General features: G+C 51.9%; 8 non-coding genes and 4 pseudogenes across 8 annotated transcripts in view; all 12 read right to left on the bottom strand.

Annotated features, from left to right (window-relative positions):
* Positions 1 to 66: 66 nt before the first annotated feature.
* Positions 67 to 185, bottom strand: LOC144939440 (5S ribosomal RNA). The gene has a single exon (XR_013638618.1). It is a non-coding gene; the product is annotated as a 5S ribosomal RNA (ribosomal RNA).
* A 1,379-nt stretch (positions 186 to 1,564) lies between these two features.
* LOC144938726 (5S ribosomal RNA) lies at positions 1,565 to 1,683 on the bottom strand. The gene has a single exon (XR_013637939.1). It is a non-coding gene; the product is annotated as a 5S ribosomal RNA (ribosomal RNA).
* A 249-nt stretch (positions 1,684 to 1,932) lies between these two features.
* On the bottom strand, positions 1,933 to 2,051 carry LOC144939596 (5S ribosomal RNA; annotated as a pseudogene).
* A 249-nt stretch (positions 2,052 to 2,300) lies between these two features.
* LOC144939474 (5S ribosomal RNA) lies at positions 2,301 to 2,419 on the bottom strand. The gene has a single exon (XR_013638649.1). It is a non-coding gene; the product is annotated as a 5S ribosomal RNA (ribosomal RNA).
* Positions 2,420 to 3,799: 1,380 nt separating this feature from the next.
* LOC144939410 (5S ribosomal RNA) lies at positions 3,800 to 3,918 on the bottom strand. Its single transcript, XR_013638590.1, has one exon. It is a non-coding gene; the product is annotated as a 5S ribosomal RNA (ribosomal RNA).
* A 249-nt stretch (positions 3,919 to 4,167) lies between these two features.
* LOC144940576 (5S ribosomal RNA) lies at positions 4,168 to 4,286 on the bottom strand. Its single transcript, XR_013639140.1, has one exon. It is a non-coding gene; the product is annotated as a 5S ribosomal RNA (ribosomal RNA).
* A 249-nt stretch (positions 4,287 to 4,535) lies between these two features.
* Positions 4,536 to 4,644, bottom strand: LOC144939881 (5S ribosomal RNA; annotated as a pseudogene).
* Positions 4,645 to 4,893: 249 nt separating this feature from the next.
* LOC144939442 (5S ribosomal RNA) lies at positions 4,894 to 5,012 on the bottom strand. The gene has a single exon (XR_013638620.1). It is a non-coding gene; the product is annotated as a 5S ribosomal RNA (ribosomal RNA).
* A 1,379-nt stretch (positions 5,013 to 6,391) lies between these two features.
* LOC144938727 (5S ribosomal RNA) lies at positions 6,392 to 6,510 on the bottom strand. Its single transcript, XR_013637940.1, has one exon. It is a non-coding gene; the product is annotated as a 5S ribosomal RNA (ribosomal RNA).
* A 249-nt stretch (positions 6,511 to 6,759) lies between these two features.
* LOC144939597 (5S ribosomal RNA) lies at positions 6,760 to 6,878 on the bottom strand (annotated as a pseudogene).
* A 249-nt stretch (positions 6,879 to 7,127) lies between these two features.
* On the bottom strand, positions 7,128 to 7,236 carry LOC144939883 (5S ribosomal RNA; annotated as a pseudogene).
* Positions 7,237 to 7,485: 249 nt separating this feature from the next.
* Positions 7,486 to 7,500, bottom strand: part of LOC144939443 (5S ribosomal RNA) — a 119-nt gene continuing 104 nt past the window's right edge. Inside the window, exon 1 of the ribosomal RNA XR_013638621.1 lies at positions 7,486 to 7,500. This exon is cut by the window's right edge and continues 104 nt beyond it. This is a non-coding gene — a ribosomal RNA (5S ribosomal RNA).

Consider the following 7,500-nt stretch of genomic DNA (forward strand, 5'->3'; position numbering starts at 1 on the left):
TGGCAGGTGAACTGACTGGGTGAATTGAAGAGTAAAACGCGACCCATCCAGATACGAAAATGCAAAAGCCTACAACACCTGGTATTCCCAGGCAGTCTTCCATCAAAGTACTTACCAGGTTCGACCCTGCTTAGCTTCCGAGATCAGACGAGATCAGGCGCATTCAAGGTGATATTGTCGTAGGCCATACTTGCAGAGACCTGACGCACATTCATATGTTAAAATCAAGATTCAACTCTACTGCCGGAGGTCAACACTCATGAAAACGTTTATTCTGGACTCCTGGTTGAGCCCCGAAAGAGTGGCATTAAACGGTATTTTCCAAGAAAATCTTGATCCCAATGCAGTACACCATATCCGCGTGCAATTGGCAGGTGAACTGACTGGGTGAATTGAAGAGTAAAACGCGACCCATCCAGATACGAAAATGCAAAAGCCTACAACACCTGGCATTCCCAGGCAGTCTCCCATCCAAGTGTAATAAATGGACTCGACCACAGTATCTGGTCTGGTGTCCTTTATTCGGGTTCGTTTCTGTTTCCCACACGGCTGTCCTTTATCTGGCTCCTTCCACACGGTGCCGACTTCGCTGTCGCTCCCGTCACCGCCAACAGCCCCGCTGTTGGTCTCCGTCGCTCCCGTAGCTCCTTAGCAGCCTTGCTGCTGTTCCCCCACACGCAGCCCCTCCGGCTGCTGTCGCTCCCGTAGCCCTCTTGCTCTGCAGCCCCCGGCTGCTGTAGCCCCTAGCAGCCTCGCTGCTGTCTCCCACACGCAGCCCCTCCGGCTGCTGTCGCTCCCGTAGCCCTCTTGCTCTGCAGCCCCCGGCTCTGTAGCCCCTAGCAGCCTCGCTGCTGTCTCCCACACGCAGCCCCTCCGGCTGCTGTCGCTCCCGTAGCCCTCTTGCTCTGCAGCCCCCGGCTGCTGTAGCCCCTAGCAGCCTCGCTGCTGTCTCCCACACGCAGCCTCTCCGGCTGCTGTCGCTGCTCCCAGCTTTCGCCCTCCCTGGCCTCACCCTCGTCCAGTCTCCAACCAACTCTCTTCCATCCCGCTGGCTGGCGCTGTCACCGAGCCCCTCAGCCACCAGGCTGAGGGCACGGCGACCACCCATCGCGGTCTCCACTCTTCCCTCGCCCGACTGCCCCGATCTCTTCCTGTCTCACCGCTAAACCATCTCCCTCTCACGTGACCCTGACTCCTCCCCCACATGACGTCACATCCGCCAAGCCCTTTACGCCCGCATTACACCAGTACTAACCAGGCTCGACCCTGCTTAGCTTCCGAGATCAGGCGCATTCAGGGTGATATGGTTCTAGGCCATACTTGCAGAGACCTGACGCACATTCATATGTAAAAATCAAAATTCAACTCTACTGCGGGAGGTCAACACTCATGAAAACATTTATTCTGGACTCCTGGTTGAGCCCCGAAAGAGTGGCATTAAACGGTCTTTTACAAAAAAATATTGATCCCAATGTAGTACACCATATCCACGTGCAATTGGCAGGTGAACTGACTGGGTGAATTGAAGAGTAAAACACGACCCATCCAGATGCGAAAATGCAAAAGCCTACAACACCTGGTAATCCCAGGCAGTCTCCCATCCAAGTACTAACCAGGCTCGACCCTGCTTAGCTTCCGAGATCAGACGAGATCGGGCGCATTCAGGGTGATATGGTCGTAGGCCATACTTGCAGAGACCTGACGCACATTCATATGTTAAAATCAAGATTCTACTCTACTGCCGGAGGTCAACACTCATGAAAACGTTTATTCTGGACTCCTGGTTGAGCCCCGAAAGAGTGGCATTAAACGGTCTTAAACAAGAAAATCTTGATCCCAATGCAGTACACCATATCCGCGTGCAATTGGCAGGTGAACTGACTGGGTCAATTGAAGAGTGAAACGCGACCCATCCAGATACGAAAATGCAAAAGACTATAACACCTGGTATTCCCAGGCAGTCTCCCATCCAAGTACTAACCAGGATCGATCCTGCTTAGCTTCCGAGATCAGATGAGATCGGGCACATTCAGGGTGATATGGTCGCAGGCAATACTTGCAGAAACCTGACGCACATTCACATGTAAAAATCAAGATTCAACTCTACTGCGGGAGGTCAACACTCATGAAAACGTTTATTCTGGACTCCTGGTTGAGCCCCGAAAGAGTGGCATTAAACAGTCTTTTACAATAAAATCTTGATCCCAATGCAGTACACCATATCCACGTGCAATTGGCAGGTGAACTGACTGGGTGAATTGAAGAGTAAAACGCGACCCATCCAGATACGAAAATGCAAAAGCCAACAACACCTGGTATTCCCAAGCAGTCTTCCATCCAAGTACTTACCAGGTTCGACCCTGCTTAGCTTCCGAGATCAGACGAGATCGGGCGCATTCAAGGTGATATTGTCGTAGGCCATACTTGAAGAGACCTGACGCACATTCATATGTTAAAATCAAGATTCAACTCTACTGCCGGAGGTCAACACTCATGAAAACGTTTATTCTGGACTCCTGGTTGAGCCCCGAAAGAGTGGCATTAAACGGTATTTTACAAGAAAATCTTGATCCCAATGCAGTACACCATATCCGCGTGCAATTGGCAGGTGAACTGACTGGGTGAATTGAAGAGTAAAACGCGACCCATCCAGATACGAAAATGCAAAAGCCTACAACACCTGGCATTCCCAGGCAGTCTCCCATCCAAGTGTAATAAATGGACTCGACCACAGTATCTGGTCTGGTGTCCTTTATTCGGGTTCGTTTCTGTTTCCCACACGGCTGTCCTTTATCTGGCTCCTTCCACACGGTGCCGACTTCGCTGTCGCTCCCGTCACCGCCAACAGCCCCGCTGTTGGTCTCCGTCACTCCCGTAGCTCCTTAGCAGCCTTGCTGCTGTTCCCCCACACGCAGCCCCTCCGGCTGCTGTCGCTCCCGTAGCCCTCTTGCTCTGCAGCCCCCGGCTGCTGTAGCCCCTAGCAGCCTCGCTGCTGTCTCCCACACGCAGCCCCTCCGGCTGCTGTCGCTCCCGTAGCCCTCTTGCTCTGCAGCCCCCGGCTGCTGTAGCCCCTAGCAGCCTCGCTGCTGTCTCCCACACGCAGCCCCTCCGGCTGCTGTCGCTCCCGTAGCCCTCTTGCTCTGCAGCCCCCGGCTGCTGTAGCCCCTAGCAGCCTCGCTGCTGTCTCCCACACGCAGCCTCTCCGGCTGCTGTCGCTGCTCCCAGCTTTCGCCCTCCCTGGCCTCACCCTCGTCCAGTCTCCAACCAACTCTCTTCCATCCCGCTGGCTGGCGCTGTCACCGAGCCCCTCAGCCACCAGGCTGAGGGCACGGCGACCACCCAACGCGGTCTCCACTCTTCCCTCGCCCGACTGCCCCGATCTCTTCCTGTCTCACCGCTATACCATCTCCCTCTCACGTGACCCTGACTCCTCCCCCACATGACGTCACATCCGCCAAGCCCTTTACGCCCGCATTACACCAGTACTAACCAGGCTCGACCCTGCTTAGCTTCCGAGATCAGGCGCATTCAGGGTGATATGGTTCTAGGCCATACTTGCAGAGACCTGACGCACATTCATATGTAAAAATTAAAATTCAACTCTACTGCGGGAGGTCAACACTCATGAAAACATTTATTCTGGACTCCTGGTTGAGCCCCGAAAGAGTGGCATTAAACGGTCTTTTACAAAAAAATATTGATCCCAATGTAGTACACCATATCCACGTGCAATTGGCAGGTGAACTGACTGGGTGAATTGAAGAGTAAAACACGACCCATCCAGATGCGAAAATGCAAAAGCCTACAACACCTGGTAATCCGAGGCAGTCTCCCATCCAAGTAATAACCAGGCTCGACCCTGCTTAGCTTCCGAGATCAGACGAGATCGGGCGCATTCAGGGTGATATGGTCGTAGGCCATACTTGCAGAGACCTGACGCACATTCATATGTTAAAATCAAGATTCAACTCTACTGCCGGAGGTCAACACTCATGAAAACGTTTATTCTGGACTCCTGGTTGAGCCCCGAAAGAGTGGCATTAAACGGTCTTAAACAAGAAAATCTTGATCCCAATGCAGTACACCATATCCGCGTGCAATTGGCAGGTGAACTGACTGGGTGAATTGAAGAGTAAAACGCGACCCATCCAGATACGAAAATGCAAAAGCCTACAACACCTGGTATTCCCAGGCAGTCTTCCATCCAAGTACTTACCAGGCTCGACCCTGCTTAGCTTCCGAGATCAGACGAGATCGGGCGCATTCAGGGTGATATGGTCGTAGGCCATACTTGCAGAAACCTGACGCACATTCACATGTAAAAATCAAGATTCAACTCTACTGCGGGAGGTCAACACTCATGAAAACGTTTATTCTGGACTCCAGGTTGAGCCCCGAAAGAGTGGCATTAAATCGTCTTTTACAAGAAAATCTTGATCCCAATGCAGTACACCATATCCGCGTGCAATTAGCAGGTGAACTGGCTGGGTGAATTGAAGAGTAAAACGCGACCCATCCAGATACGAAAATGCAAAAGCCTACAACACCTGGTATTCCCAGGCAGTCTCCCATCCAAGTACTAACCAGGCTCGACCCTGCTTAGCTTCCGAGATCAGGCGCATTCAGGGTGATATGGTTCTAGGCCATACTTGCAGAAACCTGACGCACATTCATATGTAAAAATCAAAATTCAACTCTACTGCGGGAGGTCAACACTCATGAAAACATTTATTCTGGACTCCTGGTTGAGCCCCGAAAGAGTGGCATTAAACGGTCTTTTACAAAAAAATCTTGATCCCAATGCAGTACACCATATCCGCGTGCAATTGGCAGGTGAACTGACTGGGTGAATTGAAGAGTAAAACGCGACCCATCCAGATACGAAAATGCAAAAGCCTACAACACCTGGTATTCCCAGGCAGTCTTCCATCAAAGTACTTACCAGGTTCGACCCTGCTTAGCTTCCGAGATCAGACGAGATCAGGCGCATTCAAGGTGATATTGTCGTAGGCCATACTTGCAGAGACCTGACGCACATTCATATGTTAAAATCAAGATTCAACTCTACTGCCGGAGGTCAACACTCATGAAAACGTTTATTCTGGACTCCTGGTTGAGCCCCGAAAGAGTGGCATTAAACGGTATTTTCCAAGAAAATCTTGATCCCAATGCAGTACACCATATCCGCGTGCAATTGGCAGGTGAACTGACTGGGTGAATTGAAGAGTAAAACGCGACCCATCCAGATACGAAAATGCAAAAGCCTACAACACCTGGCATTCCCAGGCAGTCTCCCATCCAAGTGTAATAAATGGACTCGACCACAGTATCTGGTCTGGTGTCCTTTATTCGGGTTCGTTTCTGTTTCCCACACGGCTGTCCTTTATCTGGCTCCTTCCACACGGTGCCGACTTCGCTGTCGCTCCCGTCACCGCCAACAGCCCCGCTGTTGGTCTCCGTCGCTCCCGTAGCTCCTTAGCAGCCTTGCTGCTGTTCCCCCACACGCAGCCCCTCCGGCTGCTGTCGCTCCCGTAGCCCTCTTGCTCTGCAGCCCCCGGCTGCTGTAGCCCCTAGCAGCCTCGCTGCTGTCTCCCACACGCAGCCCCTCCGGCTGCTGTCGCTCCCGTAGCCCTCTTGCTCTGCAGCCCCCGGCTCTGTAGCCCCTAGCAGCCTCGCTGCTGTCTCCCACACGCAGCCCCTCCGGCTGCTGTCGCTCCCGTAGCCCTCTTGCTCTGCAGCCCCCGGCTGCTGTAGCCCCTAGCAGCCTCGCTGCTGTCTCCCACACGCAGCCTCTCCGGCTGCTGTCGCTGCTCCCAGCTTTCGCCCTCCCTGGCCTCACCCTCGTCCAGTCTCCAACCAACTCTCTTCCATCCCGCTGGCTGGCGCTGTCACCGAGCCCCTCAGCCACCAGGCTGAGGGCACGGCGACCACCCATCGCGGTCTCCACTCTTCCCTCGCCCGACTGCCCCGATCTCTTCCTGTCTCACCGCTAAACCATCTCCCTCTCACGTGACCCTGACTCCTCCCCCACATGACGTCACATCCGCCAAGCCCTTTACGCCCGCATTACACCAGTACTAACCAGGCTCGACCCTGCTTAGCTTCCGAGATCAGGCGCATTCAGGGTGATATGGTTCTAGGCCATACTTGCAGAGACCTGACGCACATTCATATGTAAAAATCAAAATTCAACTCTACTGCGGGAGGTCAACACTCATGAAAACATTTATTCTGGACTCCTGGTTGAGCCCCGAAAGAGTGGCATTAAACGGTCTTTTACAAAAAAATATTGATCCCAATGTAGTACACCATATCCACGTGCAATTGGCAGGTGAACTGACTGGGTGAATTGAAGAGTAAAACACGACCCATCCAGATGCGAAAATGCAAAAGCCTACAACACCTGGTAATCCCAGGCAGTCTCCCATCCAAGTACTAACCAGGCTCGACCCTGCTTAGCTTCCGAGATCAGACGAGATCGGGCGCATTCAGGGTGATATGGTCGTAGGCCATACTTGCAGAGACCTGACGCACATTCATATGTTAAAATCAAGATTCTACTCTACTGCCGGAGGTCAACACTCATGAAAACGTTTATTCTGGACTCCTGGTTGAGCCCCGAAAGAGTGGCATTAAACGGTCTTAAACAAGAAAATCTTGATCCCAATGCAGTACACCATATCCGCGTGCAATTGGCAGGTGAACTGACTGGGTCAATTGAAGAGTGAAACGCGACCCATCCAGATACGAAAATGCAAAAGACTATAACACCTGGTATTCCCAGGCAGTCTCCCATCCAAGTACTAACCAGGATCGATCCTGCTTAGCTTCCGAGATCAGATGAGATCGGGCACATTCAGGGTGATATGGTCGCAGGCAATACTTGCAGAAACCTGACGCACATTCACATGTAAAAATCAAGATTCAACTCTACTGCGGGAGGTCAACACTCATGAAAACGTTTATTCTGGACTCCAGGTTGAGCCCCGAAAGAGTGGCATTAAATCGTCTTTTACAAGAAAATCTTGATCCCAATGCAGTACACCATATCCGCGTGCAATTAGCAGGTGAACTGGCTGGGTGAATTGAAGAGTAAAACGCGACCCATCCAGATACGAAAATGCAAAAGCCTACAACACCTGGTATTCCCAGGCAGTCTCCCATCCAAGTACTAACCAGGCTCGACCCTGCTTAGCTTCCGAGATCAGGCGCATTCAGGGTGATATGGTTCTAGGCCATACTTGCAGAAACCTGACGCACATTCATATGTAAAAATCAAAATTCAACTCTACTGCGGGAGGTCAACACTCATGAAAACATTTATTCTGGACTCCTGGTTGAGCCCCGAAAGAGTGGCATTAAACGGTCTTTTACAAAAAAATCTTGATCCCAATGCAGTACACCATATCCGCGTGCAATTGGCAGGTGAACTGACTGGGTGAATTGAAGAGTAAAACGCGACCCATCCAGATACGAAAATGCAAAAGCCTACAACACCTG

Source organism: Lampetra fluviatilis, chromosome 22 (assembly GCF_964198595.1).
Source record: "Lampetra fluviatilis chromosome 22, kcLamFluv1.1, whole genome shotgun sequence".
Lineage (NCBI taxonomy): Eukaryota > Metazoa > Chordata > Hyperoartia > Petromyzontiformes > Petromyzontidae > Lampetra > Lampetra fluviatilis.